The sequence below is a fragment of the Zonotrichia albicollis genome, chromosome 3, assembly GCF_047830755.1.
Source record: "Zonotrichia albicollis isolate bZonAlb1 chromosome 3, bZonAlb1.hap1, whole genome shotgun sequence".
In the NCBI taxonomy this organism is placed as follows: domain Eukaryota; kingdom Metazoa; phylum Chordata; class Aves; order Passeriformes; family Passerellidae; genus Zonotrichia; species Zonotrichia albicollis.
This window is the reverse complement of record NC_133821.1, coordinates 75,495,191-75,512,794: the sequence shown is the minus strand read 5'-3', so window position 1 is coordinate 75,512,794 and position 17,604 is coordinate 75,495,191. Positions and strand designations below refer to the sequence as shown.

General features: G+C 37.2%; 1 long non-coding RNA gene across 3 annotated transcripts in view; it reads left to right on the top strand.

Moving 5' to 3' along the window:
* Window positions 1–17,604, top strand: part of LOC141728576 (uncharacterized) — a 143,094-nt gene that overhangs the window by 72,308 nt on the left and 53,182 nt on the right. For 2 of the 3 annotated variants that reach the window (XR_012579652.1, XR_012579650.1), the window contains exons 3-5: window positions 4,049–4,102; window positions 7,770–7,804; window positions 8,351–8,416. This is a non-coding gene — a long non-coding RNA (uncharacterized LOC141728576). Of the gene's footprint in view, window positions 1–4,048; window positions 4,103–7,461; window positions 7,709–7,769; window positions 7,805–8,350; window positions 8,417–17,604 lie in introns of all 3 variants that reach the window. The other variant, XR_012579651.1, reaches the window with a different exon arrangement.

Sequence of the window (17,604 nt, the reverse complement as noted above, 5' to 3'; positions counted from 1 at the left end):
TCTAAAGTTGCCTCTTTGCTGAATGTCATGGTGCAGGGTTTTCAGTTTGAGTTTCCAAATATCATCAAAGTGTTATATTGTCCTGCTTTCTTTCTTCCCCTTTCATATTATTAGTTTATTAGTTTAATATATTACTTTATTAGTTTATAAATTATTCGTTAAATAGTCATATAATGCTTCCCTCTTTTTCCATTCTGACAGTCACCTTAGAGTCAAGTTTTTTGTTCCTCCATATTTCTCTGTCGGTATTTAACAAAAATCCAAGAAGGCTCATTTGCTTCTGATGGGAGAGAATAGATCTCTATTTTTTTTTTATTAGAAGATACTTATTAATGTCAGTTCTTAATTTTAAGAGAGAACTATGCTTCTGCTCTCAGAACAGGGATACATAACACCTTCCTATTTGCAGCTATCTGGTGGGTCTGGGGCTTCTTGTATAACAATTTAAAATGCAATTTATGTTAGATAAACAAAAATTCATTTTAAATGAATTTAAAAAAACTAAGGCTTTACTCAATCTACTTTAGTTTCCTGTCCTTGATGGTCACCAATGATCCTGCTAGTGAAATGTAGGGAATAGCACAAGACACACAAAAGCATGATATTTTATCCAAATATTCTCCCAGCAACCACTGATCAATGATTTTTGAAGCTCCTGAGTCAGAATTACTGCCTCATATTCAGTGCTGCTAAATAATTTTTTTTTAGCCACGAATTTAAATGCCTCTTTGGATCCAAGTAACCTTTATTGTATCCACAACACAGCTGAACTACACATCTGAAGAACCATCTCTGTCTGTTGTGAATCCATCATTTAGTATTGCCTTTCACTGTCCTTTAATTCCCATCTTAGCAAAGAAGACAGACAACCTTTCTCTATCGCACTCATTGTTTATACACATCCATCAAATTTCTCCTGGTTCATGGCACCTCTTAGATGATCCTGGTTGCCCCTCTCTGCTCCTCTCTGTCACTTTTTGTGACGAGCAGCGTTGGGGTTTTGTGCACAGCTGACCCTTTGAGGGGCTGTTTTGGAAGCAGTGTCTGGACTCAGAGGATGGCTGCCCCTGCCTGAGCACCTTGATTGGGGGAGCACTGCAAGGACCTTGGTAGCAGCTGTAGGTGGTCTGGAGGCTTCTCTGGGGAGACTGAGGGCCAGAGGGCATGCAGAGATCTTCTAGAGAGGGCAGAAAGTGGAGCAGGTGGAGTGGACAGAGCTGCCTGCGACTCAGACAATCCTAAAATTGTATGAAAAGAAGAACTTGTCCACAGGGGAATAGTGGGTAGAGAGAGCATTGCATATAAACTGCTCATACTTCTGTTCTGTCTCCCCATGCTGCTTTTATAATTTTTTTTTCCTTTATTATGTTAATTTGCATTCAGATGAAGTATGCCATTTTAGTGATCTTTGTTGACATAGAAGAAGGTGTCTCTCTCTAAGTTGTGGCTGTGTTGGAATCCTGCTATTCTTTTAAAAACTAAAGGATCCTGTCCCATTATCAAAAGCTTGGTTCCCTCCTGAAGGCACATGGACACCTCAGTTGCAATGGGAGGAGGTACCAGTGGCAGCAGGGCTACCTGGAATTGTAAGCATTTACTACTGAGAATTGCTGTGGCTAAGTTTGTAGATCTGTTCCCTGCTCCTCTCTGACATGTAGCTGCCATGATCTGCATCCTTCATGGTGGAGATCCATCCCAATTACAGTGGTTTTGGGTCAGCACAGGGCAGTCCTGTCATTCCAATGTGTGACTGTGAGCACTGCATTGACATTGTGCTGTGGCACCCAGCTCCACTTTTTTAAAGAGACACTTATGCTGCAGCATTTCATAGCTGTGAATTTATCCTTGTGGCATGGATGGAAGTGGTCCAAGTCTTAGTGATTCACACAGAAGGGAAAATCAGCAATGTTCAGGTGAAGCATGGGTTAAGTGCTCCCATCTTTCTCCAGGTTCCCTCCTCCCAAGGTGGTTTGTGCTTCACCGATGATAAGGAAGATCTTGCTACTTTCACCACCCTCTCTTTATCTTCCCACACAATTAACAGGTACCCACCTTCCACCTCACTCTTTAGTTGGTGGCTCCCTTGCCTCTTTCCCCCTTCAGAGATTCCAACAGAAAGGTAGGCATATATATTATGTGTGAGGAGTACTGGTAGGTATAATTTGTCTTTGTTACGCTGTCTCTCGTAACACACCCACTGCAATTTATAAGCATGTTCAACATACCACAAAAAATTTATTCTTCTGCCCTCACAGCATAAGCAGATTGTGGTAGATATGCCTGCAGAAAACAAAGTTTGCATTGTGCCAGTAGATTTTGTGGCAATACAATTTAGAAAATTTTCATTGGGATTGGTTTTAAATTGTGACAGGTGTCAAATTCCTCTGACACAAATAATAATAAAGCAGTCTCAAATAAAGAAAAGCTAGCTCCAGTTGCACAAGAAACTCTTTCTGGTACTGTGAGGTGTTAAAAGCAAAAATAACACTTTTTTATAGCAAAGTTGTAGGCTGAAGCATGTTTTCTGTAAAACTGAGATTAAAATTTATAAGATCTTTCTCTAGATTTTTTTAAATGTGAGTAATTGATATCTCTTATATGCAGCTTGTCTTCTGTCAGTTTATAGCAGAACTATGGTTTCAGAAGTGCAATTAGCTCAAGTCTGCACAATAACTTCTGTAGACACTTGCAGATGAAGCCTTATGTTATGTAATAAAACACTGAAATGAGAGATATCTTAATTAGGAGATAATAGTGATAATACCAAGCTTTGTTTATTAAGTAGTCAAAAGGTTCAAGTGAGTTGTGAATTTCGAAGACTTTGGCAGGAGATGAAAAACACAACAGCATAGCTCAGAATTCCCTTTAGTCTAGAAGTAATCTCATTAGTGCTGTGCAAAAGCTCAAAATTAAAATGAGGCCTGGACATTCTGTAGATGTTTTCTTTTGACATTCCTAATCTGGGAATGTTTTAAAAAAATAAGCACTTGTGTTTTTTAAAACAGACATTGAACTTTGTAAAACCATCCAGTTGGGGATGGGTATCAGATGCCAGAGACCAGGAAGGAACAAATGTGTTGCTTGTTTGCTAATCACTGTGGAGACATTGTGCCTGTACATTAATTCATCAGTTTATTTGGCCCTCAAATCTTGAACACATAAATGATCTAGAAAGGCTTTTGTGTCCCTTGCAGTGTTTTACTTCACTGCCTTTCTAGTTCAGGAACTCTTGCAAGATTCCTGCACTGTGCTCCCAGGGTTTCCATCAGGCTATATGAACAGCTTTGTTAACACATGATTGCTTTTCAAACACCTGGTCTTTTTTCAGGAGTGTAAGCTGTCCAAAATGTAGTTTAAATGCATGAAAATACAGTAGGTGTATATTTCCAGCCACTCATCAATATGTTTTATGGCTTTTCCTAAAAAAATAGACTTGCAATAATAATTTGCTTTTTGATATTTCTTTGCTCAGGGTACTGTTCATAGGCCACGATGATACTGCTGTTGGTAAGCTTGAGAGAGAAATAACCTTACTTAGAATAATTAGTATTGTTTCAAAAATAGTTCTTAGCCATCAGAAAATCAATCCTGGTATCACCATGGGTAGGTCCATTGACTGTCATCTTGGTGCCCAGTTGTGGAATGGCAGGCAACACATGAAAAAGGAATTCAAATTGTATAAAAGTCATCAATATGGAGCTGAATGGATGTACTTACAGCTCTTGAGAATTTGTATTTACACTTCTTTTTTTCCCGTAAAAGAAGCAGATGGCAGCAGCTTTACATCAACTAAAGAAAAACCTCACTAAACGGGTTAAAAGTCATGAATAAACTGATGGAATAATAAAAAAAAATCCATCACAAGTTATTAAACTCAAAGATGTAAACACTGTCTTGGTGAGACCTTAAGCCATAGATTTCTGGAAGCTGAGAGTACCATGTTTATTGCCCTCTTGTTTCTGACACATCTGTTACTGCCTACTGCCCGACAGGATGCTGCATGAAGTTGACTTTGTTCTGACAAACATTTTTTTTTTTTTTTATGTAGAGAAGGAACATAAAAGATGTGTGACCGCCTGACCTCTTCTTTCCCTGCCTTCAGGTATTTGCAACCTGACAGTTGTTTCTTTACACTGCTTTATATGGGAAATAACAGTGCTGAGATAATTTAAAACAAGTCCATGAGGAATAAAGAGATCCTTTCAGTTTATCTACTCTGGGGCCAAGTTTTTCTCTCTAGCACAGCAGATAAGTTTTGCAGTCTGTTTTTGCATACACAAAAGCTGGTTTGCCCATTTTGTTTTTCTTGATTGCATTAACACAAATAAGTGATCCATAGGTAGCTCTCCAATGCCACTATGCATTTGCTGAATACAGGTTAATGTTTTTGCAGCTTTGAAACAGTGGTTTTTTTAACGTCCTGGAAGGAAACAATCAGTTACAACTACAGGCAGCAAATAATTCAGAAACCACCTAGAATAAGTATCTGTTCTTAAGCAAGTGTCTAGTGAACATCTGTAAAATCAATGATCTAGAGTTTTCTAAGAAGTATTAAGCATGATTTGCTCACAGATAAGATGGATAAGAATGACCCTCATGGTCTCCAAAGACATCACAAGAACAATTATTCAAGCAACAAGAGGTTCAAACAGTCCACCTTTAACTTGCACTTTTCTCCATGGATGAGGACATTTATAGTGTCCCTTTGACATCCCAACTTTTATATTACTTCTGTTTCATGGGAATGTTAATGTCAGCCACTGTCTCTTCCCAGAAAACTTAAACACAAGTGAAAATGTGCTTTCTGCATCCCTTATAGTCACTAAATATCAGTAGAACTGCTGAAAGATGTGTATTGAATTAACAGAAGTGCACCTTTGAAGCAAGTTCCATCTGGAAAATAAAAGAACAAACATGTCAGCAAGGCAAGTTTAGCTTACTCCAAAAAGAAAAAAAGTATATGGGCAAACTTTGAGTCCTGTGTCCAAGAAATTTATGAAGACATTGAAGAGTATTTGCTCTATGATGGAGCCCTGTGGAACCCCATTAGTGACCAGTCAGCAGTCTGATGTCACCCCATTGTACCTGACATATGAGCCAGTTTCTCACCCATCACATGATGTGTTTATCCAGCTGAATGGTGGACATTTTGTCCAGAAGAAGAGACAGAATCAAAAACTTTTGCCCTAATTTCCCAAACAAGTTTCTGAGAGGACAAATGATGAAATTAAGGAAACTAAATTTGACAAGGAGAACTTTAGCTCATGCCACGCTGGTTGTGACTGATGACTGTGTTGTCCTTCAGGTGTTTTTCAATAACTCCCAAATAATCTTCTCTAATATTTTACCATGCAATGAAGTAAGATTCTTGGACCTGTAGTTTTCAGGGTCATCCTTCTGGAAAATTGGGACATTTGTCAGATTTCAGTGAACTGGGGCATTTCCAGACTCCCAAGACCATTCCAAGGTCACTGAGGGAGGCCTCAAACTGGCATTAGCCAGCTCCTTGACTATTCTCAGACGAAACCCTTCAGGTTCCATAGACTTACAGGGATCCAGCTGGAGCAGCAGATCCCATAGACATAACGAAATTTAATGAAATGAATAAAATTACAGAATGTGAAGTCTAGGTTTTCCTTGCTGTTAACTTTTCTGTTACAGCCCTGCAGTGCTATCTCCAAGGTAGCCTGGGAGTGCTTTCTTCCCTCTTCTAATACAAAGCCACAGGTCAAAGTGGTTTCAACCTTCAACCTGGAACAGAAAAGTATGTGTGCTTGGAAAGCTCTATACGAAAGAGAGGAGGAATGTAATTCTCTCCTCATAGGTATGTCTGGATGTAATAATACTGCTGTTTATCAGAGCCACTTTTTTGGAGGTTGCTTTCTTCATACCTTTTCCCTTTCCCCTGACTGCCCTGGCCTTTTTGATGGCAGTTTTTAAAGTCCCAATGCTATTCCTGGAGAAAAAAAAAACAACTTCTCCTGTTTTTAATACAGATCTCTGTTTTCTGTGTCTCTGTGTTTCTAGCTTGTGACAGTTTTAGGAAACTGATAAAGTTTTAGGAAACTGACAGCTTCAGAGCTTGATCTGTTTTGACTGTTTTGCAAAAGCACTTTTGTGTAATTCCCAGAATTTGTAGTCAAAGAGAGAGAAAGAATCATAAAACATATGAGAATTTTATGTTTATTAAATAATGAGGCTCATCTGGCCAGCTTCTAGGTTGCAGTGTGATAAATCATGTGTCCTTAATAAGAAATAAGTAACACTGATTCAGGTGCAATTCTTCTCTTATTGTCAAGATTAGTACCATTATTAAATCTATATGGAGCTCCACACTGGATATTTAGTCTGCTTGCATTTTTTTATTAGATTCAAGGTTTAAACATAAATGTAATTCAGGCCTAGTTGTAAATCTGAATACTTTATGCTAAAGAACACAGACAAAGAAGCCTTTTTACAGAAACCATGAAGCCCAAAAAGGAGAGGTCACATCTACTTCTGTGCAATATACTTAAAATATATACTTATCTGACTTTAATAATAATTAATTCTGTTACATTTTGTATGGGTGAGAGACTTCTCAGATATTGCATGAAACCAATCATCCACAGACATCTCACTTGCCACTTCCCTTTCAGAGAGGAGATGTTTAGATTGCTTGTCTTCATCTTACAGCTTAAACACTAATAATTGTGAAGAGATATTGGTCACTGGGTATTTTATATATGTACCTATCATTTGTTCAGTCTTTTAATGCAACTTCTCTTGCTGAAATTCTGTGTATCAGCCTAGTTGAAATTCAGCTAGAGCAGTTTGTATGCTGCCAAATCTAGACTGTAACCCACAGGGGACTTCATTAGTAGATAACTTTTTTTACAGTTCAAAGATTTCACTTGAGAGTTTTAAAACTCCCTAGTTTGCTAATTAGCTTATCTCCAAGGACTGTATTTAACAGTGTACAAACCTTTTTTATTGATGTGGGCATTCACAGACATATTCATTCAACTTACAGCATCACCATCCCCTGTTGCATTCAAAGACAAACGCTCTTAAACTTTGTGTGTCACAGAAAGGCTTTCCCTGGTCTATCATCTCTGCTTTTGCAGAATGCCTCTTCTCTTCTAATGTACATGAGCATAAATAATCCAGTTTTAAATACACTAGTGTCATATATTGAATGTGTTAAGAATGAGAGTTACTGTGGTACTGCAAGAGATTTCCTACACAGTTACATTTTTTTTAAAGTCCAAAGTTAGTTAATTCTTATAATTGGAATAATTAAGTCAGTCCCAAACAGAATATTAATCATGAGCCTTGACCCAGACTGTATTCATAAAGTGTTATTCTGTGAATTGAAGAGTTTCCAGGCTGAGTAACATTGCTGATCAGGTCTGCGTAATCAATTCCAGTCTGCAGCAACTTAATTGTATGGAAACATTAAGATTTCTTTTGTTCCATCAGGACTCATTATGCAGTGGTTCCAGAGTGTCCCTCCACTACTGAAGTGTTTCAGTGTCTGTTTCAGCTTTTCCGTGTCTGCTGCACAGGCTCTGGGTGCATTGATGTTCCCAGCCCTGTCACCTCACTCCAGGCTTCTATTTAGTGATGGGACAGATTCCATTATCCAAAGAGTGCTGGAGGACGAGTTTTGTATTTTTGGTGGATGCTCTGACAAGATGAGTGCCTCAGAAGTCATGATCATCTCTAGGTTGGTATTGTGCAAACAGTAATGTTGTTTGAAATTTTTATTCCTTCTTTTCATGTTTCAGATAAAGACAGTGTCCTGAAAGACTGTGGTCTCACAGTGAGTGTCAGTTCTTGGTATACAGAATTGTACTCACATACTAATTGGAAGGAAGCTTTTTTTTTTTGTGGTTTTGCAAAGTCATTTGTTCTAGTTTCTGTTCCCATGAGGGTAGACTTGATCCTGAATGTCTATAGGCCTTGGCTGTCCAATTCCAACTGACTTGACTTACTGAGGTTTTCTGGTGGTTTTGTTTTTTGGTTTTTTTTTTTTTTTTTTTTTTTCTTTTCATTAATCAAAGACTAATTCAAATATTAGTCAGAGTTTCCCTCAGGAAACACACCTGCATGCCCAAATTCTCTGTCCCTGTACTACATCCCAATATTAATCTCTGCACTGCTCAGGTTGTACATATTTAGATAGAATTGTTAGATATAACCCAATGCAAGTGCTATCTAAAAATAGCATTTCTTCATGCATTGCTTTTCCTCTGTGTAGACAGAGGAGGGAATTGGTCTTTTATGCTTTTCAGATTGGGTAAGCACTACTGATCTGAATTCAGTTAAAAAGATTATTATGTGTCTGTTGCCCATTTGTTTTTCTCAGAGATTGCATCTGGGAGAGCTGACATCTTTAAATGATCTTTAAAGGAGCAGTGACTAAAATATTTTGGTGAGTTTCCATCATTGTAATTTTACTAAAATTCTCCTATTGTCTGTTTAGTTCTGTATTTAGTTCCATATATGTGTGTGGACCTTTAAGCTCACCTTGCTTCACAGGTGTTGAGCGGGTGGACCCCTAACACAGGGAAATCAATAGCCAAAAGTATGCACTGTTCAATCATCCTGAAACTTTTAAGAATTAGTTCGAAACTGAAATTTTAATGGTAGAAAAAAGTAAAGCTAATCCTCTGTTTTTACTGGATCTGTTTGTTTTCAAGAGGAAAGACTAAGATTTTTATACAAAAAGTAATTTAACAAGCAGAAGGAAAAAGGTATTTCAGAATATGTCCCTCCTATACCTGTGGCATTCATTCTTGAATGTCCAAATAAGTAGTTCACCTAATGGAATTTCTTCAGTATGTGAAAGTACTTTTGGTGTACTTTTTCCTAACACAGTTATGTGAAAAAGTACATTGAGAATTTATTAATATTGGGCATTCAGCAGAGAATCTGTCATTGTGGTTTTGTCTGTTGTTTGGAGAAATTTGACTTTATTGAGGTTGGTTTTACTTATGTATGTTCCTGTATCCTTGTTTTAAATTATGTTTTTTATTATGGGGTATGTACTGAATCATACTCAATTGTATGACAGTCCATGCAGATTTGGTAATGACAGACTCTAGAAGGTAAGACTCAGTAGCCTGAGAATCACTACATTTCATATTGTGTCTATTCATGAAAAGCACGTTTTTTTGGTGGATTTTCTCCATTCTTCCTTGTCCAGAATATAAATAATATTAGCAAATTCATTTGTCATTGTTCTACAGCTGCCTTAGTCTGCTCTTTGTCTTTTGCACCTTTTAAAGTGCTATAGTTTCTTCTGATCTTGAAGTCGAATACTTAAAAAGGTTAAAAAAAAAGGTGCAAGGTAAAATGAACACTTTTTCAGTGAAGCACTCTCCTTACACTTTAATCTGATAAAACTTTCTAAACCTGAGAATCAAACCAACATAAATCAATAGGATTTATTACAAGTTTGCTACTAAGAAAAGATCATGCCGACCTCTAGTTCTGGCTGCAAGTGCTCTGGCAGTCTCTTAGTGCCTTATTTGATAAGAAAAAACCCAGTGAACATATAGAAAAACTAGCTCTGAAAAACATAGAAACAGAGATGTTAATAAATACCATGTTGTGCACAGTTACTTTTTATCTACAATACATAAAAAAATTCCTCGAAGGTATTCTTTATTTGTACTACTTGATGAGCAGATTTTAAAACTGGTTTTTCATTTATGAAGTAGGAAACACTTTGCAATTTGTGTTCCACTGAACTTGTAGAAAAAGACACTTTGCTATTCAAAAGTTTATAGAAAGGAAATACAAGTGGTACTGTGAATTACCTAAAGAATTGAAACAAATATTTGAGTGAAATGCTTTATGTTATTTGAGTGGAATTAATTGTTTTAGACCTGTATAAATCTCCACTGCTTACTGAAGAATTATTTTCTTTGGATTTGCTCTTATTTGTGGAATTACTTTCATTAAGTGGTTCAGCTGTTTCCTAATTTAATCTCTACTGAAATAGAACTGAAAGACAGCATTTTACAGGATTTCTGATTAGACATTTCAAACAATATTAGCTACTAGTTTAATCCTTTTCTGGTCTCTGAGCTGTGAAAACTAATTTTTTTTTACATTTATTTTTTTGAGTATACTAATTGCTAGAAGCTATTCCCTAAAGTTGTTTGGGTAAACAATATTCAGAACAGGGATAATTTTTTGAGGAGTTTTTAATCTACAGCTCAGACTTCCTCCTGCATGCCTACATGTGCTCAAATATGCCAGTCTGTGGGACAGCAAACTTTTGTCATGAAATTGCGTGAATTTAGAGAAAAAAATTTAATGTGATTCAGAAAAGCAGCAGCTGAATGGTCTTTCATGTGATGTAAATGAAAGAGCAACAACTAGAGTAAATGTTGAAAAGTTTCTCCAGTTCCTGCTAGGACCAATCCCTGCTTGGAGGCAAGCGTAGAGTTTCTCTTCCAGATGTGCAGTGCTGATGTAGGTAAATGGTGCTCTGTTCTTTAAAGGCTCTCTGGGTCAATGTTTCAGGATGCTGCATTGCTACCTAAAGGAGAAGTCCTTCAGCAGTCTTCACCTATTTTACCTACTCACTTGCTAAGTCTTTTCAGTGAAAACAAGAGGACTTTGCTTCAATGGGATGCTGCCACACAGATGTTGAAAATTAAAATTTTATTCAATATCTGGGCAGATGTAAATCATCTTCCTAGATGCCCTTGGTCATCCAAGTTAACCTCAGTGAAATTGTCAATTAATGTGCTTGGGAGTATTTCTAGGGAGCAAAATCTAAAACCAGCACCCAACTTTTTATAGGAAATGCAAGTTCCTACATTGTGAATGTTGTGCCATGAGGGTCATATCATTGTCTAGGAGATGGCTGTGCCTGTTAGAGGATCTTTTCTTCTCTCACCTGGCTCCCATGTTTTCCCAGTGACAGTGAAAGACGAAAGCAAAAGTGAAATGATGCCTCTAGGTATATTTTAGGTACCGCAGTCTATGCCTTAATCTTCACTGAAATATTCAGTTGTAGTTCTGTAGATTCTGTATATTCCTCTGGACTACTTTGTGAGCCCATTAAGTCTGCATGATTAGCTAAGAGTGTGTCTTCAGCAAGAGTTCCTTTTTCTGCTTTTCTGTTACCAGGCAGTCCTATTTCCAATGATCAATGAGGGCGGTCAGATGACAGCTTCCAAAATTTTCTTTTCCATCAAACACATTCAAACAACTTTGTTCAAGTGTAAGGAGGCAAGTGGTGCCAATGCTTGACTGCTGGTACAGATGAGAGACATCCTGCAGCAGGAAACGTGTTTTCACTATTGTGCAGGCTGCTCATCTAAACCCATAATTGCATGCCACGTGTACCCTTGAGCAGCCATCTGACTGACTTGTGGGCAGACTCCATGCCATCTGAACAGATGGGCATGAGTGTAAGCTGACAAGGGAGCCCATATGTTCCTAAATTGTGAATGTTGAAGAGGGGATTCTTAGCCAAGAATGTGCAGATGACTTTCCAAGTCTTACATGGTTGTCATTAAGAAGAGCTGGCGTTGCCAAGTGAAGCTTACTTCTTTGAATTGACTTTTGCAGCAGTTCATTGTGAAGTAGGTTTCTGGACAGCCTTTAATCCTGGCCAGACATTGGATGACCTTAGACTTGAATCTTGATTAGAGATCATTGTGGATTTTCCATAACGCTTCCAAGTCTAGTCTTTGCTTGTGACATGTCAGGAAAGTACAAACATCTGTTCTTCACTCTTCCTTTTTTTTTTTCTCCAGAGAAGAGAGGATTTGAGTGTTAGGATGTGAAGCTAGGCCAAGAAATATCTCAAGGTTTATTTTCTGTTACATGTTCCCCTACTGGTCACGACAAAACACAGATTAAAATAACCAATCTAAGTGGTTGATAGAAACCATTAAGTCAAAGTAGATGTTTGAGTACTTGAAGACAGTTGGTATTTATACTCACAGAGTCATAGAATGGTCTGAGTTGCAAGGAACACTAAATAACATTTAGTTCCAGCCCTCCTGCCATGGCCAGGGACACCTTTCACTAGACCAGGTTGCACACAGCTCTATCCAACCTGGCCTTGAACACTTAGAGGGATAACTAAAGTCTGATTATGTGTGACAAATTTTAATATGTTTGACTGTATAATCAGTTATCAAAGGAAAAAAGAAGAAAAAAATTAAAATTTATATGATACCTAATTATTTAATTTGTTTTATTAAATAATTCCTCTAGGAGATAGTAACTATACTCTCTAGGCATTGTAGTGAAGAATAACTAACAAGGAGTTACAAGTTTGAGGAAAAACTTCTCAACTCCTAAAGGACAAATAATATGACTTAGCTAAATAACAGATATTAATCTACTTTTAAAGTTGTATAAACCAATATAACTTATGTTCCTCTAAAAAGGAAGTTTATTTAACTTCTAGTAATTTTGCCTGCTGCCATAGTAACTTAAGAAAATAAGATAAATCTATGTGAAGGTGAATCTGTATTTTGATAACTCCAGTGTGTAACTCCAGTATTTTCAACAAAATTAACAATAGTAGTGCTATTGCCAATCATTTTTTCTTTTGTTCAGCTGTAAAAAAAGAAAAAGAGATGTAAAATGAGACCAGGATCACAAGATTTTTTACAAAATCTAGAATTACTTTGCGAAGAAAATGTAGGAATGCTGTACATGGCAGCAAATCTCCTGCAAGTTTCCTGTCAACAGAAGATAGGCCAGTATGGCTTTTTGTCAGTACACTTGGAACCCCACCTCACTTGTGAGAAATAATATCCCCAACTTGGAAGGAAAAGATGACAATCTGAGTTACAGTTGAGTAACTTGAAAATTAGTCATTAGTGGTGGAAATCTCTGATACATTTGCAAATAAACATCATGTATGAGCACTGGAACAACGTGCCACATTTCTTTAAAGAATCACATTTTGATTTGATTTGATTGGCCAAGTACCATCTGTCATCTCGGCAATGCCAGCAGGGACCCATGTAAATCAGCATATTCCCAAGTTCCTTGATTGGAGCTGTAGCAAAGTGAATGGAAATCTCCCAAGCTGAATGCCTCATTTGAAAAAGCATTTCTTTGCCTGATTTGTAGTTTGTCATTAATAGTGTGTACCGGGAGCAGAAACTGAAGTTCTGAAGGCTTTGCAAAGACGCCCATGCTTGCTCAGATCCAGCACTGCTGTGTGAGTAATTGCTAGTTAGCAGCATGAGCATTTCCAGGCTGCTGACACTGGGAGCTTGACAACTGACAAGTTTCACTCCCATGCCATAATAACCCACAATGAAATGCAAAGCAGAAAGCAAGGATGGCAACTTAAAAAGAAGACAAAAGAAACCTTAGCAAATCTTTATTCAGTGCTCCTGGAACATCATTATCTTAGCTTTAGAAAGGTGGTTATGGGCAAGAGGGATGTTGCTGCTAAAGTAAGCACAGGCATAACTACAAAGTACAGCTTTGTTGATGACTCCTTTGACAAATACTTCTGCATTGCAAGAGGGTTGGAGGGTTTCACTTATTGTGATGATGCATCTTGTAACACTTAATATCTCATTACAACCCCAGTACAAATAGAGCACCTTTGTGTCTTTTTACTGACTTGATAAAAATTTGTGTGGTGGACAATACCCTGTAAACAGTTTTAAGCCTGGCATTCTCAAATCATTTTTCAGTAAGGCTTTGGGGGTGAAAGAGGGAAAGAAAAAAAGCATTTTCTGGAGGGGATTAACATAATTTTTGCCAAATAAAAGACTTGTTCTCATTTTATTGAGCCAGGTGGTTCAAGGTCCTCTGTCCCAGAAAAGCACCTTGCCAGATGCTGCACTGCCACAGTGTAGTAAACACATTTCAGCTTACTTTGTTTTAATGTTAAAACAATAAACCTGTACTCTCTGTCCCTTTGGAACATTCACCTCATCCATCTTTAGTGCTCCCTAGTGAGAGTCCCTGTTCTCTTCTGATTCCCTAGTCTGCACTGTTCTAATTTCTTTGGAGACCATTTTCACATTTCCCACATCACTCAGAGTTACTGCAGTGCCCTAAGAAGACTATCCCTGACTGATGATCCAGAGAGAAAGAAATAGCTACCTAATAGCTACCTATTCAGTTGTTCTGATTTTTTTTTGTATTTGAATTTTAGAGATTTCCATTTTCAACTTGAAAATACTACTTTCCTTAAAAAAAAAAGGAAAAAATTAATTCTAACCAAATTAATTTGCACTACAAGAGCATTTTTCTGTCTTGCAAGTGATAGATCCCTTAAAATGTTTTGAAATAATTTAAAATCAGTTGATTCATTTCAAATTGGCCATTCAAAAAAGAAAAGAAATTGCAAGATTTAAAATTCCTTACTGAATTTAAATATCTTGCAGAATAGATATTGAAGAATATTCGCAGACTGCTATTTTGATGGAAAGGCATATGAAAATAAGTGCCCTTTTTCTAATGCTGAAGGATGACCATGAGAGAACAATGGATTGCTGACTTATCAAAAATACTATGAATATTTGCTGGTCTGACAGAGTTGTTGCAGAGCTCAGTAACTTGCTTGTGATGAAGACATTTGCATTTATAGTTCCAGATTAAATAATGTATCTTTTAAAACTTGTTGTTCTTTGGGTTTTGCATGTTGCTGGCTTTTTCTTTTTATTCCTCACAAGAAAAATATTATCATATTACCTGGTTTATTTTTGATTTTTGCTATGTGAAGATCAGTGCTCATCTCCCCAAAGATCAGCTGGTTTAAAACACAGCTTCCCCCACCCCCATATGAACTGATTGAAAAGCTACAAACATAACTAACTAATTTTTAGTGACATAAAATGCAAATTGGCTAGGAGAAAATGGAACAGGAAGAAGCAGAACTTATATCCAGTTCTTCCCCTGCCCACTTTCTTTTTGCAAATGACTGTTTCTCTATCTGGCTTCAACCATCTCAGTAACTTTTGGTTGCAGCATACAGAGTAGCCTGCCTGCCTGCTCCCAGCTCTTCCTTGCTCCCGTTTTGCACAAGCTGGGATTTTCCACCTGTGCCACCTCCCATGTCTCTGGAATGTCTCTCAGTAGCTGTCCCAGGGGAGGAACATCAGTCCCTTCCTCTAAATGTTCTTGTGTGGTATCTTCCCAAAAAAATGCCCTGTGTAACTGAGGACTAGCATAGCTCACTACTGAGAAATTTCTTCTGCCTGATAATGCAACTTGTAGCTTTCCTTAGCATTTTGTTTGCCTTTTTGGCTTTAGTGCAGATTGTTAATTCTCTTCTAAAAGCTTGATTTTTCCCTTTTTCTTTTTTCTTTGACTCCTTTTTTATCCCTCAATTTTCTTATATAGTCCATGGTAAATATGAGGATTTTATTCCACTTTATTTCATTCATGTTATGTAATACATAGAAATCTTAGCTTTTGGCACATTTTTCCTGATTTCAAAACAATTCTTTATGATTTCTGGTGTAATACATAAAAACAGCTGAAGCAAAGCTCATTTGCAGCTTTAGAAGGGCTCCAAGATATTTAAGGTGGCTCAGGGTCAGCTGTTTGTAAGGTCACTGATTCAAAGATCTAGGTTAGCTGGTAATTTCATAGTTAGTGCCTTTGGATCATCTCTAAGCTCTTGTGGTAAGGTTTTCCTTGATTCAGATCACAGCAGAGGTTTTTCATAACATTTTGTTGCCTATTTATGCTAGAGTCTTGAAAATTCAAAGATTTAGGGAGTAGTGTTTCTTCAATAACTGTTATTTCTCCCTCTATAATCTCATATATTTCAGAACTGAGATACTTGCAACCATTACCTATTGAGACAAGCCCATGCTGTATCAATAAAAGGTGTTATTACCAAATAAAGTTAGGGTTTCCAAAATTTACAGTTGTTTTGAAGGCTGAAATCAATACAGCTCTCTGAGATTTTAGGTCATGTTTATGAAGGAATATGTTGAGTTATTCTATCTTTAAAAGTTTTCAGCTTGCATCAAAGTTGCCATTAATCTGTAAAGCTTAGTGTGATTTAATTAAACCTCCTGAACAAGAAGTTTCAAAAGGTCCAGCTGAGATGTGAAACTATTTGAATGATGATAACGACAATGGCAATACTAACACAGCTTGCATAATGATCTTTGTTTTCCCAGGACATGGTAGGTCCAAAAACAGATTACAAAAGGAGAAAATGCAATCTGGAAGAGCGTTGCTAGCAAGGATAGAGGGGTCATGGACTCTGAAAGAAATCAAAATGAACTTCTCTGTTATGATGTAGCAGAGAGAGACAGACATGATGAAAGCAACTGATACCAGAGTTTGAATATCTGTCTGAATTAAATTAAATTCAGCCTTCTGAAAGTGGGGTGTGCAGTGCAGATGGGTGGCCTAAATTCCTGCTGCAGTCTGTGTCTGTGTAGAAATGATCTAAATCATCATTTCCTGATCCTGAGAGAGGTGTCTAAAAGAGATAAGGATGATTTGCTCTCTAGGGTTGTTTTCTGTCCTCTGTAGAGTGTAGAAGGACCTTGGAGACTTGCTTAGGTTAAGGGTCTAGCTTGTAAACTGCTGAAATGAGAAGAACTAGTATTTAAAGAGGGAAGCTTAAAAATCAAGAACACAGAGGAAATCAACAGAAACAGTAGGAGGGCTGAGGGTAATTTCAGATTGAAAGAGAGAACTCAGTATGGTTTGTTTTATCTCAAAGATGATTTACATGAAATGTGATCAATGTGGATAAGTGTTTTCATGGGAAGAAGTTACTGGGTATCACAGAGCTCTTTAGTCTAGCAGGGAGCTGCATAACAAGAACCAGCAGCTGGAAGACAAAACTACAAACATGCCAGCTGAAAATGAAGTGTGAATCATTAAGAATAAGGATGATTAAACCGTAAAATATGATCTTGGCAAGTGTTGAATTGTTTATTTTGCAGGCTTAAAGTCAATATCAAGCATTAAAATGTTTAAAACATAATGAGCATTTTACTTGTAACATAAAATGCTAGGTGTAAGATATCTGGCTTATAATACAAGCAGATCAGATTAGGCTTTACACACTTCCAATTTAATGGGTAATCACATCCTTTTTGTCATATTTCTGTTTGATATAACACTTTGCTGTGCTGCCTTTTGGATACTGTGATTTATTCTTTGTTCAGCTGCTCTAGTAATTTCTGATGCAGGATTTCATTAGTTTTCATGTCTCTTTCTTTTTTTTTTTTAATTCCTACATAAGATATAGCTAGGAACTCATAAGAATGTGTTTACTGTTTGCTGACATACTTTCCTCACAAAAAGCTTAAATTTAAGATTCAATTTTAGGAATAATACCAGTAAACTTTTCAAAAGAGGGATGACTTTTTCCTAGGCACTGGAGCTACAAAACTTCACCAAAGTCTAGGAAGATAGTTAAACAATCTCAAGCCAAGCACAAGTATAGCATAGGGCTTTTTTTCTCTTTGTCAACCCGGATTCTGACTCAGATCCTGTGATGGTCAAAAGGGCTCTGCTGTATTTTGAGCTTGGATTTATCTGCTGGTCAAATAAGTAAAGGCTTCTGCTCTTGTTAGGAGCTTCCTGAGTGCCTGAACTATTAAACACTAAAATACATATAAAAAATATGTCCTCAACCCT